Here is an 18,857-nt window from a genome sequence, read left to right on the forward strand (position 1 = left end):
TGAGCTCCAGGTGGGATGTGAATTCACCCTTGAACTAGAACATCGATCCATTTCCTGTAGATCATTAATCAGCCATGGGCCCTGTTCATTCAGATATAGTTTGAATTGGTAACTCACAGGGAAAGATACCTACTTCTAAACATCGTAGTCCATCCAGCTGCAGTGCTGAGGGTATTTTTTTTAATTCCCTGTGAAAAAAGCTTTGGCTAGCCAGCCTTCCATCACTGTAACCACGCTCTGATGAGTTCTTTGAAAGCAAACAACATGAAGATAAGCGCTACTACACAGGGAGGTTAACTATATAAATCTACCTTCTGTGGGTTTTATATCTCCCATCAGTCTGGAAGCCACCTTTTACATATGAGGGATATGTGGTAGTTTGAAGAAGAGGGAGGAAAAACAAACAACTGGAAATCCTCTAGGAGTAAGTGCCAAAGAAGACACACACACTTGCTTGTAGACCCTCGCTGTATGCTGTGGGATTGTTCTACAACTCTTATTGGGAAATCATATAAGTCTTTGCTAGCCACGTCACCAGCTTTCTGATGGTTCTGCAGACCACGTTTCTCCCCAGGGGAAGAATCTGGTCCGTTAACTTTGCCTTGCATAGGGCAAGAAAAAGCAGTGTTATTACCAACCCAGGGCTCTCAGGAGAAGAGTACTCATGTCTTTAGCCACACTCGCTCCTCGCTGGAAAAGTTCAATTTCTGCAGGCTCAGGGCCCAACATGAAAACAGGTGAACCAAAAAGAGGTCACCCTTCTGCAGAGCAAGTTCTTTTTTTTTTTTTTTTCTATGTTAAAAATCTCTCACTTATTAGTTAGAATTAAGTTTCTGTCTTTTTTTCCTTACCTCTCCCCCTCAATTCACTGCAATACCAATGATCAAAAGCACAGTCCCTATACTTTAGGATAGGATCCAGCTTAGTCACACAGTCAGTGAAAACCTGATGAAAACTGATGGAGTTTTATAATTGTGGCAGTCGAACCATGAACACCAAATCCTCAATGTTTTCCAAATTCTTTTTCCTCCTTTAGGTGTCATTAGTAATTTGTTCCGCTGTTCTCCTGGCCTGGCCTCCCTATGTGCAGTCTCTATATGGTCAGGATCTGGGCTTCAAGTGCCAAGCTCACCAATATCCTAGCCAGGCTTTCTACAAAGCCTGACAGTTTTTAAAGTCCATTCATCAACACTGGCGTGAGCTCTAAATTACATAAGGGCCTTAGAAACCTGTTCCAGTGTCCCAGCAGAGACAAGGATTTAGCCCCAAAATGCTCGTATTCATACCTCAAAGGAAACAGATAGTTCCCTTCCCAAACCCACAGAAATATTTGTACATCTAAAGTTCCTGAAGCAAAAACACATCAGATTTAGAAGAATCTTTTGGCACAAGATGACCTTGCTTTCTGTTACCTATTTCTAATAAACACTCATTTCGGGAATGAAAACAGTGCTAAGAAAATAAATGCAACTCTGGCTGACTTAGATCCAGAAAGGATGAAACCTGGACTGCATTCTTTGGAAATTTTCACAGTAAGAAATCAAGGACAAAGGTCTCTCTCATTTAGTTAATGTCACATTTTGATGCTCTTCAGATATACATATATATATATTTTTTTTTACAATGACAATAGAAAAGCTAAATGACCTCAAAGGGTATTCACTGAAAGGCAATCTTACTCTAGCCTCCTCCTGCCTTTTACTTAAAATTATTACATTAGAGAGATTCCATTCTGTTCAAGTGGTTTTACTGATTCCCCGAAATTTACCCCTTCTGTACACAATATTCCCATTTTTCTGATCATGCCTAGAGCTCCTAAATGTAAGGCGGCTTCTACTTCTGCAGCTGCATCCTAAAGAAGTCTGTAAGTGAGCAGCCACTGTGTCCAAGTCCAGCTTCTGAAACAGGTTTGTTGGTTTTGGGTTTTTTTCCCTCCTCACAATGGAGGTAAAACCGGAAAGGGATGGCAGGACTGATTGCAATTTGCAGATGCATCTTGATTACCACCTTAATTTCCCTTGCTCATTGGAGAGCAATTTTAGCTGTGTCTGTGACCTCCCGACTGCCAGAGCTGCGAGCCTCAGCGCAGCACAGCCTGGATCTCAGCTTGCAGCACACAGATTACCTGCGATAAAGACTCCACAGCTGCTCAAGCGCCGGCAGCGCGTCCGAAGCTTGAGGAGCAGCATTCGGTAAGGCCCAGTGCCGTGGCCTAAGCCGGACAGCACAGAAAGCGTTGCCGCCCGAGTAGGGAACTTGGCTGGCATCAGTAAGGGCCAGGAGGGACGATGGAAGAGGCAGGTCCAGATAAGCCACCTTCCTTCTCCCAACTGGAGGCCCCAGTCAGAAGGTGTTGTGATGATACAAGCAGGAGAAAGGGTTCATAGGGCTGGCAGAGCTTGGGGCTAACTTATTTGGTTTACGGAAAGCTCTGGAACAGTCAAATGTCAAATGCTCATTGTTCAGTGTGACCACAGGTGAGGATTGGTAACCAAAGGGGTTTCAGCCAGTCTTATAAAGGGAAAATGGAGAATCAGGCCCTTCCCAAAGCACCAAGTTGTAGAGATTGCCCAGGCAGCAATGTGGGAAGGGGGAGGGATGATAAAAGGACTCCAGCACAAGTCCAAGAGGGAGATTATCCCCTAAAATGAAAGGCAAGGACAGAAAGTAATGCTATAGGTCAGCAAGCCTACAGAGACACACTACACACGGTCCCACGCTCTTTCCACAGTAGCCGTGAGTAGAAGAGGACCTGGCAATAATAGTGGGCCCCACCAAGGGATGGTCCAAGGATAGGGGCCACTTCTCTCCCTTCCTCTTCTCTCCTTCACAAGAGGATGGCAGGAGAAGAGCAGGGCACTGAGCCATGAACCTCTAGCGACCATGTATAGTTGGTAGCATCCGTCACCAAACAGAGCCGGGATGGAGACTCCAGCATCCAGAAAAATCACATCCTGCTGACTCAGGGATGGAACTGGGGACGCACTGGCATTCTTCACTAGAAGAATCGGCTACCAAGGAACTAGTGAATAAATTCATGTATTTAGGCACAGTACTGAATACCACGAAAACTGAAGGCTGCCTACCCAAAGAGTATTTGCGGATCTGTTGTTAACAAAAGCTATAAGCACCAAGAAAACACAGGTCAAATGACCACAGGCGGCTCTGAGATCTTGCACGCTGTTTGGTGCCACAGCTACAGTTCCACTGGGTAAAACTTAAATCATCTTTTGCTGCAAATAGCACTACAGCTATTTCGACAGGAAGCACAAGAAAACATCAGTTTATGCCAGCTGGCTGCCTTGCGATGCGTACATTCAGGTTCCCAAGTCTTTTGGAGAGACTGGTACTCCTACAAGAATATGCAACTCTATGTGAATCAAATTCTTGAAAAATAAAAGACCAACAGTCAAGGAATGTTTACCTGCAGTATCTTGTGCCATCTTGCGTGTTCTTTTTTTCATCCCCAAATTCATCAAGACTCATCAGAAATGTCGGTACCTTACGTACAACAATGGCAGACACGCAATATATATTTCCACACACATAAGGGCAGTAGCAAATTTCATGATTAAACACAAAACATGGGTTTAGGAATCTTAACATTTTCCATATCACAGTTATAATTAGATAAATCTGTTGTCTTCCTTATGCAAGTACTTCTATTGTATTTGATACTTGAAAGGTCTGAACATGTCTAAATTTAAGAAGTCAGTAGGTCAGTTGTTTTGAAATGGGAAAAGAGTTGACATGATGATGTGAATTAAAATAAAATTATTACTAATCAGATGGCATCAAGTTGTTTTACTTGCTATTTACATTAAACCTGACTGGTAGGTGGGTATTATGAGCTATACTTAAAATGGAATGCAATTAACTTATTAAAATAATAATTAAAAAAAAAAATCTATTTCAAAAGTGTTTTTCATAACTTGGTATTCCTTTTTCCATTCCCCACTGTGATCAGAATTTAACTGTCTGAAAGTTCATCTGGCAGCGGAAATGTTATTTCCAGTTTGCCTACAGATACAGTCATTTCTCAGGGGCTGGCTCATAGCAGACGCTTTTGTAGATAGTCTTTAAACTTTTCCATTTCAGAGGCAAACACTCTTGATCAAAGGATGAATAAAAAGAAAGGCCTCAGGAGATTCCTTCTCTGCTGACTACCTCCAAAGGGTCCTGTCGGGTTATGAGCTCTCTGAATCTCAAAGCTACCTTTAGTTTCTATTTTTATCTTCTAAATTTCTAGACCTGTACACCTAAAAGCAACTACAAAGCTTCCTTGTAGAATAGGCATACATCATCTTATTTCACACACTAATTTTAAGGAGAGAGGGAAGGGGAGTTGTGGATGGAAGCCAATGCCATAGCGTAAGCACCCAATTGATATGGTCATCTCCTCCATAGGACGGTGTCGTTGCTCCATGGACCACAGAAGAGGGATGTTTGTAGGCAAAATACATAGTACTTGCTTTGAGGGCTGTGGCTGAAGAACAGAACCTAGAGAGCAGCAGACATTTAGACTGACGGTACAAAGAGCAAAGAGAAAATGCACCACAGCCTTGTGTGTGAACACCATCCTTTTTCAGAGAGTGAGGCTACAGCATCGGTGCAACTGAAAGAATGGGAAGGCAGTAAGAAGCCATACGCATGGTAGGAAAGAAATGGCTAAGAGGGGTAAACAGCCACCATTTGAGTTAGATTAGCTCTTAAATGGAGTCTCTTAAAAAAAAAAGATGTAAAAGAAAGTACAGGCATGCACGCATACAGAATTATCCTTGTAAGAGGAAAGTTTTTCCTACTACAAGAGAAAAGGGCCCTATTCTACTGAAATGAAATACAGGCTATTTAACAAGACTTAACAAAAAAGAAGAAAGACCATCTGAGAACAATGTATCTATTATAGCCTTGTTTTCCAGCAGATGTTTTGAGGTGACACAGAACAGCTTAGTAGCTGGGTGTTCTGTTTTAAAGTCCATGCTGTGAGTCGTTCCGGAACAGAGCTATTTTGGCTATACAGGGCTTTTAAATTACCATTTTTAAAGTGTACTTAAGCTGGTAAGCTATGTGTAGCTAAAGACTTTTGTTTGAGGAAGAAGGGCAGGGGGCCAAGAAAGGTACCTCCAAAAGGAAAATGGGCTTTATTAAATCAAAGTGCACAAACAGTACTAATCTTATCTGTTTTTCATACATCTCTCTGCAGCCTTACTGAAATAATGTATTTCACTTGAATTCAAAACTAACATTTCTAGCACGTAGAAAAAGAGCTTTTGCTTTGCAAAAATATTTTTGCAACAATCAGGTGTCTGAATGCACTTCCCAAAGAATGAGCACGAGGATAATAATGATGCTATAAACTACGTTTGACCTTTAAACAGCTTTCATTTTGAAACGGGCCTTCGCTGAAGCAATGGCACTATTCATAATGAAAAATTAAGCAAAGTTGTTCAGCATGAACTTAGTTTCCAGAAGTTTGAAGAAATGAACTGCTATTTAAGTAGGAAGAAACGCAAGAATTTCCCCAACGTCATTAATTCTTCCTATCTGACAAAAGGCCTGGGAGCAGCCACGTGGCCGGTCTGCAGGTACCTCTGCAGCACTCAGGCTGTAGGCAGTCAGTGTTCTCCTTATACCCACAGCTTATGCAGGTTTGTGGGCAGGAAAACACAACATTATTTTACTCATACCCCACGGTAAATGTATTGCTGCCAGCCTCTGTGCTTGACTGGCACCTTTCACATAAATACAATTGAACTATTTCTAGTGCTTGTCTTTACCCATCACTGCCTGAAAAACCCTTGCCCAAAACACCCTTGTCCTGATGCTGCTCCATCATCAATGCTTTTACAGGATGAAACTAATATAACATAACTTCAAATCTCTCTTCAGTACCAGCAGCAGTAAAATATTCAAGTACATATGCTATAATTTAAAATGCAGATATGTGTTTATGAAGAAAGTTGCTTGTGGCCAGCAATATTTGTCATCGTACTATTATTTCTGCCCACAGTAAACACTTGGAAAAGAGCACTTTCATTCTGAGGTTGAATACGCAAAGCTGTGTCATGTTCAAGCAGTGCCCTTATGAAAAGGCACCCATCCAGAAGTTGTAGAGCTACCTCTGAAGGCGCTTAGTTTATCTGAAGTCCTGAATTAATACCATGAGTTTTCGAATGCATCACGTTTCTAGTAAAAAGTCCAAACATTCAAGAATAATCAGCTGAAATAAATCTATTTAAAATCCCACAAATTACAGCCACAATGCAAGTCACATGAGAAAGGTAGCTTTCTATAGTTCCTGTCTGAAGGGTGAAGCAGTCCTGGCACAAATGGGATATTGCCCAGCTGCGTATCCCCTCGCAGTGCCCGCGCTCCTGAGGACACTCCACTTCCATCAGCCTCTTTGGTAAGCATCCATGCATGCACTGCAACAAGAGGACACGCAGGAAGCCACCACGTTCTGCTGTTTAGTTGGCCAGAAACTACACAAGTGCATAATTGCTGCAGCTATTAAAACCTTTGATGATCAGTTTAATTATTTCCATCCATAACAAAGAAATCACAGACACCACCACTGCCAACTGTCCCCCCCCCAAACTATTTGTATCTTTACAAATAGTTCACTAAGAAAATTTTAACAACCTTAAATGTTAATAATATAGGGCACTTAAAACTATTTTCAACCAGGTCTGTTGCATGTTCGTATTCATTGTCACCAGCTATTGTGTGCTCTAAAGGCTTGTAACTTGAGGTCAAAGTCAGACATTTGCAAACTACTTTGACTTAACTAAAACGTGCACAGGCTTTATATAAAAACAGATAGATTTTTCGAAAGAGCCCATTACTATCTTAGTTCTGCTGCAAATGAAATCAGCAAAACACAGGAAACAGCAACAGTCATATCAGCAAGACCAGGCAATCCATCCAGCCCGGTCAGTAGCAGCAGTGTCAGAGACAAAACATTTCTACAGCCCAGAACTTGGTTCTAATGCAGATTTCCATCTGCTGGATGACTGGTGGCAACAAATTAGTCCAAGCTATCAATATTTCATAAGCCATAATCAAAAACCTTGTCATTACAATTACTGTATTTGAGCATTTGATCTCATTGACACTTTGCAGATATGACATCTGTGTCCGAGCTTGCTTGATTTTTTTTTTTTTTTAATCACAAGTTTAATGGTAACATCCCATTCTTGAGAATTCCTCATATACACGCATATAACACATAAACATTTTCTCCAATGAAAACCACGATGCCAACTGCAAGTTTAGGGTTACATATTTGCAAACACCGAGGACAGTACAATATATACCTCTGCCCATGAGACGAGGTAGTGAAAGATGGACACAAACAAAATCCCAATCACCTCTCTCGCTTCCTCACAGTTGAATAAAAGAGCAGAAATTAGTCTTCTAAAAATCAAACGCTTTGACAGCTGTGGGAAACCAACCCAAAATTTAAAAGGATGGCTGCCACTGCCAATAGGTCCTTGAGATATTGTTCACCACCATGACAGACAGAAAAGATATGCAATTTAAATGCAAGTACATATTTAGCATCTTTTTATTTTCTTGAAAGTGCAAACTGCATACTCTTGTTAATCCTAACTGTGGCTTTTATCATTTCAGCATTTATTACACTACCCCTAAGAAACTAAGGAGACATACTAAAATTATTTCACTCTTAATGCTAACAATATCACCCATTGCTGACTTGCTAATTTTCTCCAAATGACTCTACCAAGTTCTCTTTTCCTCTCTAATTTCTTTTCTCTGCTGGCTCCCCAGACATTTTTCACACACAGATTTTCTTTCTCACTTACAAATCTCCACTTGGCATTCACTAAAATACTACAGGACATAGTTAAAAGCCAGAGGATTAAAATCCATTTAAACCAACTTGATAGAAAAGCAAGAACCTGGAGGGGTGGGGGAAGACACTGAACTGTTCTTTACTGACCTAATGGCAAGTGTCTCCCCCTGAGAAGTCCTACAGATTTCAGGTAGAAAGTCCTCCCCCCACCCTCCAAAACCAGCCTCCATGTATGGGAATATTTTTATTTAAATCTCTACTAGTATCTTAAACAATTCAATCACATGAAATAGGAACCATTAGACATGACAATCTTAAAATACACCCTCTGCCTTCAAATACATGTCAGGCAAGCAGAGGTAACAATGCATTTCTCTGCACCTGTTCTTTGCACAGCCATTGAAAGAGATATCCCATCTGCTAACAAAGGGACTAGTCTAGGCCATATCAAAAGAATTTGTTTCAATGAAATTTTCATTAAGGTTAAAGCATGACAGGTTTGAGACCACTTACATCTGAAGAGTGTTAAGTGCCAGGAGGGCAGGGATTTTTGCACTTTCTGAAGCCTGAAAATCAGTAACGTAATGAAGCCATGAAGGGAGGACAGGAGAAGGGAATATTGATTTTTTTTTTTTTTTTTCTTCCTCCTCAAACCACTTAAATATTGAAAAGGCTGAGTGATTCACTCTGAAGTTACACTTTAAAACCTTAAACGTAAGAAAGCAGGCAAAGGTAAAATTCTAGTGGTAAAAACTCTTTTGGTTCTTGCTGACCCTCACATAACCCTGCCTCTTGCAGTCCGTCAATAATGCCCTCTGGGCTTTACAAGCTGCACCCCTGGCACTCCACAGCTGTGATATTGCCACAAAATTCATCTTTATCCAAGATGTCAATTGCCCTGCCTGTTTGCATGCTTTGTATGCAAAAGCTTATGGCACATTCAAAAAATTTAAAGGGTAATACTCACAAATTTGAAAGTGGAAGATAAGAGTTTCACAGTCTACATTGAAAACTAATAACTGAAAACCACACTGAAACAAAATTATTTGACATTCCTGCAGAATTTCCAGAATTTCTACATAGTGCCACAAAACTGAGAGTCAGATTACTGTTACTACCCATGGCTTTGTTTATGAGCCTTTCAGAGCCTTTTACGTATGTGGAAACTGTTCTAACAACAAACTTTTTTCAACCACAAATGCTTAACCATTATCAGTGAGAAGAGTGTCTACTGAACACTACTAGTAGTTGCCAAAGCTAACAGATTAAGTCAATGTACTCATCTGGAAGTTCTATACTGAGCTATTTTGGAGATACAATGAGCCAAGAGAGTTCGGAAAGTGTTCAAGCAGTGAGTTAATCTTATTTTTCTGAAGCAGGAAAATTTCCCAAATGCCTTTTCTAATTTGTCTCAGTTTTCCTCAAATAAAACAAAATAAAAAGGAACCCTAGTGGAGGATTACAGATGTACCAGATTAATTATTTTGGTCAAGGGGAGGTCAGTGAATATGAAAAATGAAAAGCCTATTTTAAACATGGAGGTAAGGTCAGTTCCTGCAAAGTGAATGTGGAAGAAACACAAAAGCAAATTTATTTAGAAGCCTAAAATACTGTTCTACAGCAATTTTTCATACCTACTACCCCGAACCACAGGAGAGAGAAAAGAAAGTTAATTTCCTAGCAAGTAAGCAAGTAGAACTATTACAAGAATCAGGTACTCTCTCCCTCTTGTCAGCCAAGAGTTTGAGCTCACAGGAAATTCAGGCTGGGGAAAGGGGAGAAATGAAAGGACTTCAGGTTTCAGGGAGAGGAAATTCATCTCTTCCTCTTCCAGAGGCATACGGCTTCTGACTTTTTTGGCCCACCCTGTGGCAAGGAAGATTAAGCCCAGAGTAAGTATAGAACAAATAATCTCAGAGCTGACAAAAAAGGAAAGGTAAAATTCAGTGGGCAGAACAAATCTGAGAATAAATTCATATGGAGAACAAAAGGGACAGATCCGAGCACTAAAGAGAAAAATGAATTGTTTAGTTAATGAGCATCAGGAGAGATCCCCTCCATAACATCTGACAAAGAGATGTTAAAACTTGAATCGCGCTTAAAATAAAGCAAAAGTGGTTTGGGAGCTAAGATAGGGAAAAAAATTATTACTAGATGTTGTGCAAACTAAATAGCATTCCTAAATTTCATTTGAAAATACTGCATAGATATTTATCCCAATAAAGGAAAGAATTTTGCTCAGCTCTTGCTAGAGGACCAGTTATTATTGAGACTGTCAGGTGAGAAGTGTTCTTCACAACTTGTTTGAATAAGACAGAGTTTATCAGTAACTTAATAAGAATAATAATCTTGGACCAGTGTAATTTAAAAATTCAAACAAACTGTCACTGAGAAATGAGACAAAAATCAAATAAATAAATAGTGCAATGAAATAAGGATGGAGGGCCACCTACATTTTTCCTGAAACATGACATTTTTTTCAATGTCCAATTTTTTTCTGTCTGCTCATGAATTTGGAGTTATCCACATCCTAAAAATGCTCTGTTTTCTGTTAAAGCTTAGTGAGCATAACAATAACAGTACGTTTTTAATAACATGCACACTAAACATTGCAGCCACGAACAGTCAGTGAAGTTACTTGCCATTATGAGAGATATTAAAACCAGAATATAAAAAATAACTTTATTTGCACAAACTGATTTTCTTCAGTCCCACCTAATTTTTTGTTGATGAGCTAGTTATGAGGTTGATGAACATATTGGGGGAGATAGGAGAAGAAAAGGGGATTTACACGACAACAATTCCACTATTGTCAGAGGGCAATATTGGTATTAGTACACAGTAAAATCTAATGTTTTCACATTGTTTCTGTTTCCAGATAAACCCTGTTGCTGCTGTTCTTCAACGCACCCTGCAAAGCGCTGTCCTTTTTCCTCTAGTTCATTTGTCATTTTTCTCCTGTCTGATTTAACATCAGAACCATCAAAAGCATCTGTACTTCCAGGATTTGCCCTTTGCCACATTCCACATTGATTCTCTATTCTCTCCCTGCTATAGCTGACAGCTACTCAGAAGATAGCTGGTGTCAACCAAGACTTAAACCCTGCAAAGAAAGCTTTCTGGAAAAAAAGCCAGAGCTGACCTGATTTATGCAGGGCAAGGACGTCTGCCTTCGGTGGCTAAGGTTAAGGAGAGACCAGTGATCCTACACTCCATGCCATCAATCGCTCAGAGCCCTTTGCTCTACAGGGTGTCAGCAGCTCTGAGGGATGCTCCATCATGCAATTCACGCCATAGTAACCAGCTGCAACAACAGCAGGATGCAGCAAATGCAAAGAAGAGTCTGGAAAAACTGAGGCTTAATCCCTTATGTCACACTGCTGTGGTCACAGGGCACAAAAGAGGCAGGAAAGTGAATGCTAAACAAGGCTTAGTTGTTAACATAAGGAGTTGCAGGACTGCTTGTGCACCAAGGAGCACTTCCATCAGCACTAAAAGAATTTTCAAGGGTATAAACTAATCCAAAGCACTTACCTCAGAAACTGGAGTATTCTTCAGAGCATGTACCAAAACCCAACAGACTTCAGGGCTACCTCTACATTAACTAGAGTAAATCTGGTGACACGGTACTCGAGACACCTGTCCAGAAGACAACTCTCAGAGCCAAAGATCTGAAAGGACTTTGGCTTGGATTTAGCTCCTCGAACTCTGAAAACTGTAATTTTCATTTTTTCCTCTCCCTCAGTCCCACTGGCCTCAGATTTATATTATGTTCTTATCTTTTTTACTCAAAGAGTAAAATTACCTCTATTAAATATGTTAAGTAAATAGTTTGACTGAAGGATGTAATTGCAGTAAAACGCAACATATAAGTAACAATGTCATAGCATAACCCAGACCAATCTGATGAAAGATAAAACAAAAATGCCTTTGGTTGAGTTGCACAAAAAATGAATCCTGTTAAAATATGGTCTTTGTAATGGTTTCATTTTTATTTCGACATAATTACTTTCAAATAGGAAGCCCATTGGAAGTGTATGGCTCAATAGCATTTTGACTGACTGCATGACATCTGGTAGCAAAGAAGTTAAAGATGATACTAATTGAAAAGCAGCTAGCAGATCACAGGTAAAGCTGATTTGTTACAGCTGGATCACATAGTTGCCACATGATGCAGATCTGATCTTTCTGTCAGCGAAGACTTACACCTACATGCCTCTCCCCCTCCTCCTTCCCTCCAATCCATCTAAGCAAACTCTGATATGCGAGCTCTGCTGATAGCTGGCTAGCTCCCAGCAGAGCTCTCATTCACGTAGATATAATCAGAGATATGTCAGGGTACAGTACAGTTGGTGGAGGAATCATTCCCAGAGAAGTCAGAAATGTGGTTTTCATGGGTTTATAGCATGACTTTTGCAAGGATCTGAAGAGCAATGGACCTGTTCTAACACTAGAAGGTATAGCATGCGCTGTTCATTCTGCCTCGTTCATGATGACGCGCCTAGACCACACAGAGAATGCCTTACTTTGCAGTAAATTCCCTTTACCAAGGCTTGCTCCTTTCCACAGTATACAACTGATTAAAAGAGACACCCCACCCCCCTGCAACACACTTACTACTGCTAATTTTTCACTAGCACCTCTCTCACACTTGTAAACATGCTGTTGAAATTCTCCATTTACTTTACCAGCCTAGGAAACGTAATAAAAACAGTTGAAGACTGCGTGCTAGGTAAATTTTCCAAAATTGGTACAGCTCTAATAAAATCCTTTTAGTCCTTTAATCTTCAAAATAACCCAAGAATGTTTCTTGGATCCTTCCCCAGCTTCTCTACAAGAAAATGAAACAGTCCATTTACACCCTCTCCTTATTTACAAGCTCCCTTTTCTCTACAGAGTTATTTATTCCTGTCTTCCCAGGTATCACAGCCCAAGACTTTTAATCACATAGAAGGCCATAGTCAATAATTCTAGGTGCTACTTAGCTGAAATACTAAATCATCACTAGAAATAAAGCTTTATATAAGAGAATATTTCACAGGAAACTTCATTAGCACTTTGATAACTGAAATCAGCAAAACAAGCGACTGAAACAGCGCTAAGCTTTGATCTCATAACTTTTCTCACTGCTCGTTTCTTCCAGTCCTCCTTATTATCCTGCCTCCTGCCATGTTACTCCTTCTCAACCCTTTTTCTAAAATACTTAAATGTGCTTTCTCTAAGCATATGATTTCTAGCCTCCATAGACTGAAGCATTTTGGGGGAATCAGATTAGCCATGGAAATTTTTAAGCACCAGAGGACCTGAAAACTCAGATAAACAGTTCTATCACAGTCATGAACATCAGTTTCCCAAGTTGGAATATTATTTTTTTTTTACCCAAGCTTATGGATGTTGCAAAATTACCATTTGAAAAAAAGTGGGGTTTTTTATGATACCTACCAAAATTAGCTTCCAATTACTCTAAGAATGTTACATGATTAAAACAGAAATAGCATGAAGGAATATGACAGCTTTTCACTACATGGCCCAACAGGGAAAAAAAGAAACCCAACCATCACTTATATTTAATTATTCTAGGTATGCTATTTCACTGAAACACACTCAAATATGTACTAAGTTCTCATACTTGACTACGTATTTTACACCTTCTGCTTGCATAAAAAGTGCATTGTTAACTAAAAGTCAACAGATTTAGTACAATATAATATAAAACAAGTAAAACAGACATTGACTTACTGTGAGGCATTTATATCCAAATCTTCAGAATTACCTTAGATACAGTAATTATTTTAACAGAGATTTAGCAGGAAAAAAAAAGTCATTTGAGCCACAAGGCTTTAGTTCGAGCCTGGAGGTCTTCACCTAGCTGAAAAAAAAAAAGAAACTAATTAGCCAAACTATGGAAAGGGTTATGGAACAAACTAGCAGACAAATGGGATCCTCAGCTGAAGTAAATTTCTAGAACTTCATTTATGTCAATCTATACCAGCTGAGGCTGTGTGCCCTGAGATCAAGTGGTCTGCAGCCCCTTCTGCTGGGCAAGGGTTAGCTACCATGTCTGCACACTGCGGTGCTTGACCTGAAGAAAAAAAAAAAGGGGGGGGGGGGTGGAAATGAATTTAAGTTCAGTAGAAGCAAAGAGGTGAGATAAGTCACTGCTGTGGTACAGTTCTTGCTGGCTGTATCTGTAAGTTAAGGCAGTTATGCTCTACAGTGCATTTTTTAGTCCTGGTCTTAGGTGCACAGTGTAGGGGTCACAGCCCAGCATTAGGGCAAGTGGGTTTCCACAGTCCTGGCTCACTGACTATTCAGAAGAATCATTTGGGGAGAATTTTATCCTCCTCCATGCTCACACGCTTCTAGTTCCTTCTGCAGGAAATAGAATGTGCAACGGGGTAGTGCACATGCTCACAATTTGCCTAAGATACAGACAAGACACATCAGAGATCGAACCTGCAGAGATTAACTCCTCTACGGTACAGATGCAGCCGTTCTTCCCCCCACAAAGTAGGAAGTATTTATGTTAGTACTCAAAAAGGTAGCAAAGTGTCATAGCTCTGCATGCCACCCCCATTTCAAGCACTACCAACCTTTCATTTTCTGATGTATTTTTGAACTAAGTTTTCTATATCCCTATTCATAATGTTATATTCTTATGCTGCCACACTAACATTTTACATTTCTATAGTGTTTTCATCAGATGATTTCAATGTAGCATGAGGGTCTATTTGCTCTTTATTTCTGTTTGCCTTGTACCCAGACTTACTACAAGACTGATTGATTTAGAGTAGGAAGCAAAATGTATCTTGTAATACCTGCTTGTTTGGCATAGGTACATAAAAATCGTTAAAATGAAGTTAACGGTACCCAGTGCACAACCAGTAGAAGGAGTCGGAGAACTGGCACACAATCTGCCAGCAGGTAGCACTGCTCTGAACAAGCTGGAACAGGCTGGCACCCAGGGGGTAACACATCCCTCAACAAGCTAGAACAGAGGCTGATCCATGAAAGGAGGAAACGATCCTTTGGACCAGACAGATCTTGACCCACGGAAAAGCGTATATAAACATCAGTGATACACTATGGAGCTTGGAAAGGCTTAAAACTTCCCTCGGGGAAAAGCTCTTGAGCCTAGCCATCTCAGTCTCAGAGGGAAGAACCACCAAAGCCGTCAGAACCAGCGATGTGGCATCAGACTTGTATCATCGTATACATAACGACTGACTAATAAATTGATTAATTTCCGGCTTTTAGTAGTTAACAGAAAAATTACCTATTATCTGAGCATAAATAAATGTTTGAAGTTTTGAGGTTTTGTCTGTCTCAGTCTCTCAGAGTACTCCCATCATGCTGGTCCCAAACTCACAAATAGTAACAGCAGCACCATGTGCAAGCACTGATGTCTTACAGCAACCTCACCAAACAGGGAATTATTATCCCTATTTTAGATATGAAGAAACTGAGGTGTAGACAGCTTAGCTGACTTTTTCCAAACTAGCAAAGCTAGTAACACAGCCCAATCTCCCAAGAGCTGGCTGCGTGGTTCAGCAGAGAGGACTGATGCAAGCTTTGCAAGAGATCAAGGCTAACAAGACTAGAGGCCTTTGTACTGCTGACGAGCATCTGTGCTGCCAGTCCAGACCACAGCTCCATCTGGCCCTGTCAGAAATCATAGCTTGTCCTGATGATCAGAAAACCACAGAAGGTAGACATTTTCAGTATTCTTGCAAATAAATTGTTTCATCTCTTACTTTGTATGTCTCACCAATGCATGAGAAATATAATCGTTGACATATTGTGCTCTAATATTTTGTGAATTATTTCTAATTTCTGTGGTAGAATATACATTATAATTCAAGAGTTTCCTAGTAACATCTCATAAACTTTCAAGCATCACTTTTTTCCAGACCACAGAATAACATGATGGCAGAATGTTCTGTAAACCTATATATATATAAGAATGTGTGTGTGTGTGTGTGTGTATATGTGTGTGTGTGTGTGTGTGTGTATGTCTTGCTCTGCCAAGCCTTGTAGCTGTTGGGTGAAGTTCTGGCAGTTTGGCAGACACAGGGCTCTAGGATTAGTTACAAGACGACATTTGCATATAAATCTGTCTCTATTTATGAAGCCTAAGAAAAGTGTCATTGGATTTTACTTTTGAGAACAAAGTATGAATAACTTCATATAAGCTGAGAAAGTTAAACCTTTTTCTCTTAAGTTAAAAGTCTCTGTTAGGTTTGAGTTAGGTTTCTAGATATATAGACCATATCCATATTTTTAATGACCCATGTTCGCATAGGTGTTCAGATTGTTTCTATGGACAGGAACACAGCCTGTGTATGCTCTGAAGTTTGAATTTGATCTAGACCAATTCTGTTCCCCTTCTCTCTTTTCCCCTGGTGGATTTTTCACTGCTTACTGATCCAGCTGGCTTGCTTCAGGCTGCAAGTCAGCTTGCATGTAGTGGGTAGCTTGGGTTTGACTGCGAGCATCTAGATACACTTACAGTCACCTATTTTAACACTTAGTCACCTCTTTCCAGGAAGGAAACTGGGGCAAGGGAGGCACGTGTAACTAAGGAAGATGGGCCATAGGTTTTAGCAAAGAAAAGTGAAGTGCGATGTTGAAATTCAGAGTATAAATAATCATGATGATGACCATACCTGAGCTGCATTAAAGTTAGTTTGCTTTATGTGACCAGGAACTCCACACCTCTGCTGAATCATACCTACATTACTGCAGAGCTCCTTCTGAAATGCTTCTGGGAATCAGGAATGTCACTTGTTACAAAAAAACCCAAAATATTTTAAACTGATACTCAGTATCCTCTCCTACCTTTGCAGTAAATCATCTCAGAACTCAAGAGCCATTCCTGATCACTAGCACTTACTTTGTGAAGTTTTCTTCTCTTAATTTTAAAAGCTAAATTCAAAGTTTCTTCCAAGTAATTCTCAATATCAGGATTGATCTCAGATGAGCTTAGCCTCTGCTGCTGTTTTGAATGAACAGATCAGTGTTAGAAATGTGTTTTTAGAAGCAGTATTTTATAACTGATTGTTGGCTTCTTTCTGTTAATTTTTGTGAGTGCCTGTCAACAGATTATTTTTGCAGAGATTACTGGCACTGTAACAGCCTCATCAAAATGGCAACATCATAGACCTCTGTCTTTGACCATACTTGTAAGATGCTTAACTTTCCACTTCTGGCCCACTATCCTTCTTTAAAAAAAAACCACGATCCTTCTATTAATATATACTTAATAGTCCACGGAAGTATAACTTCCTATATCTCTGCTCCCTGCATGAAATAACATCTGCACTAAGAAAAGTAGCAAACTCTCTCACCGCTGAAGCTGTATGTATCCTAGTACCAATAATGACAAAACAGTAAAATGAACCCCATTTTTACTGGAATGTCAGTTAACATTTTTCCAAGTATAATAAAACATATCAACTGCAACTTTAATAATTTTACCAGCAGTTCTTTGTTTGAATTTACTTTTAGTATAGCTTTAAAACAATTTTCTGATTAAACAACCTGACATGCAATGGAAGCACCATAGAAATTATTTTGATAGCTACACTGATACCCAGTCAGTTTTGCAGCAAAAGGATCAGGTTTTCTGTCAGCATCTCAACTTTTCTGCACACAACTTTGCAAACTGGTAACAGTTTGCATGGGGAACTTCGCATCTGACAACCCATCTTACAAATTTCTCCCATTATTCCTGGGGCAAATCCTGTAAGGTTTGTTAACTCCCATGGCACTTGATAGGAGTGACAGGTGGTCAGAGGGTTGGAAATTCATCCCTGTGTAGGTTGGCACCTATTAAACACAAGACCTACTGATTTTTAATCCCCAGGATCAGTTTCTGACTGCTCTATACATATCATCAGGAGGATACAGCTGTTCTAGATCCAACAGAGCAGACATGAGCAACCTGATGCCAATCTGGGGAGACAAGGCAATTTGCCTCTCCATGGAGAAGAGGCTGCTGTGCAAAAAATGTGAAACAGGTCAACGTGGAGGAGACAGCTGATGCAACCACAAGAAGGAAATTTCACCTCCTTGGATCCAAGTGCTGGATGTGCCTGTGAATGACCACACTCCTCCACAACAATAGATAAAGGGCAGGGACTAGCTGAAGGGATTTATTGATATCAAAATGATTCAGGAGAGTTTTATGAATGGAAGCTTGAGAATGAATACGGTTGCGGTCCAGAAGAGAAGGTGTAACCAGATCTTGTACCACAAGACCATGAGACAGGAAGTAGTTGGAAGTTATGGCAGTTCTTAATGTATAACAAGATTAATATGAGCAGTATTTTCATATTAAATAACTGAGCAGGTAAAAATTAAAAGACTATGTGGTTTTTAACACTCATAATGAGATGAGATACATCTCCCTCTGCTTCTTTTTCTTTGGGCCCAAAGCTTTTTATTTTACAGTGGTTTCTAAATCTGTCCAGCTGGTCAGCTTGGAGGGCAAGCATTGCTTACTAAGGGCCTACTCAAACTGGATGAATTCATGTTTCCTGTTCTTACACACCTTCACAAGCTTTCTATTCTCAGCCAAGTGGACTATACATAAATATTTTCAATTTTAATATTATAAAAATACTCTGTCATGTGCCACTTAAGTGACATGCAAGACATGAGTCCCACCTCAAGGGAATAAACATTTCAAAAAACAGATTCAGTTAATTTAAAAGTGTCTGAGTCAATATGCCCAAAAGCTTTATTTTTAAAATTTTAAAATTGTAAATTAAAACCTATTTTAAAAAATAATTTTATAAATTCTTTTTATCTAGTCAATTTTGTAATTCAGAAACAGAAAAAAAATTGTTGACATAGAAAACCCACTGAGCTGAGATTTCAAATATCTTAAACACATCCAAAAACTTCTATTAATTTTTAAAGACATCTGCTTTAGTTGAGCACTCAAATCAGATGTGAATTTTGTGTTGGTTTATGGCAGAATATTCTCCGTTGCTAATTTTTGACTGCAGATTTCTAATTCTACATGCGAATATGCAGT

The 18,857-nt window shown here is 39.7% G+C and overlaps 1 long non-coding RNA gene across 1 annotated transcript in view; it reads right to left on the reverse strand.

Moving 5' to 3' along the window:
• LOC128139730 (uncharacterized) overlaps positions 1 to 18,857 on the reverse strand; it is a 50,979-nt gene that overhangs the window by 18,550 nt on the left and 13,572 nt on the right. Inside the window, exon 3 of the long non-coding RNA XR_008234488.1 lies at positions 13,556 to 13,681. This is a non-coding gene — a long non-coding RNA (uncharacterized LOC128139730). The remainder of the gene's footprint in view (positions 1 to 13,555; positions 13,682 to 18,857) is intronic.

Source organism: Harpia harpyja, chromosome 3, assembly GCF_026419915.1.
Source record: "Harpia harpyja isolate bHarHar1 chromosome 3, bHarHar1 primary haplotype, whole genome shotgun sequence".
Taxonomy (NCBI): Eukaryota; Metazoa; Chordata; class Aves; order Accipitriformes; family Accipitridae; genus Harpia; species Harpia harpyja.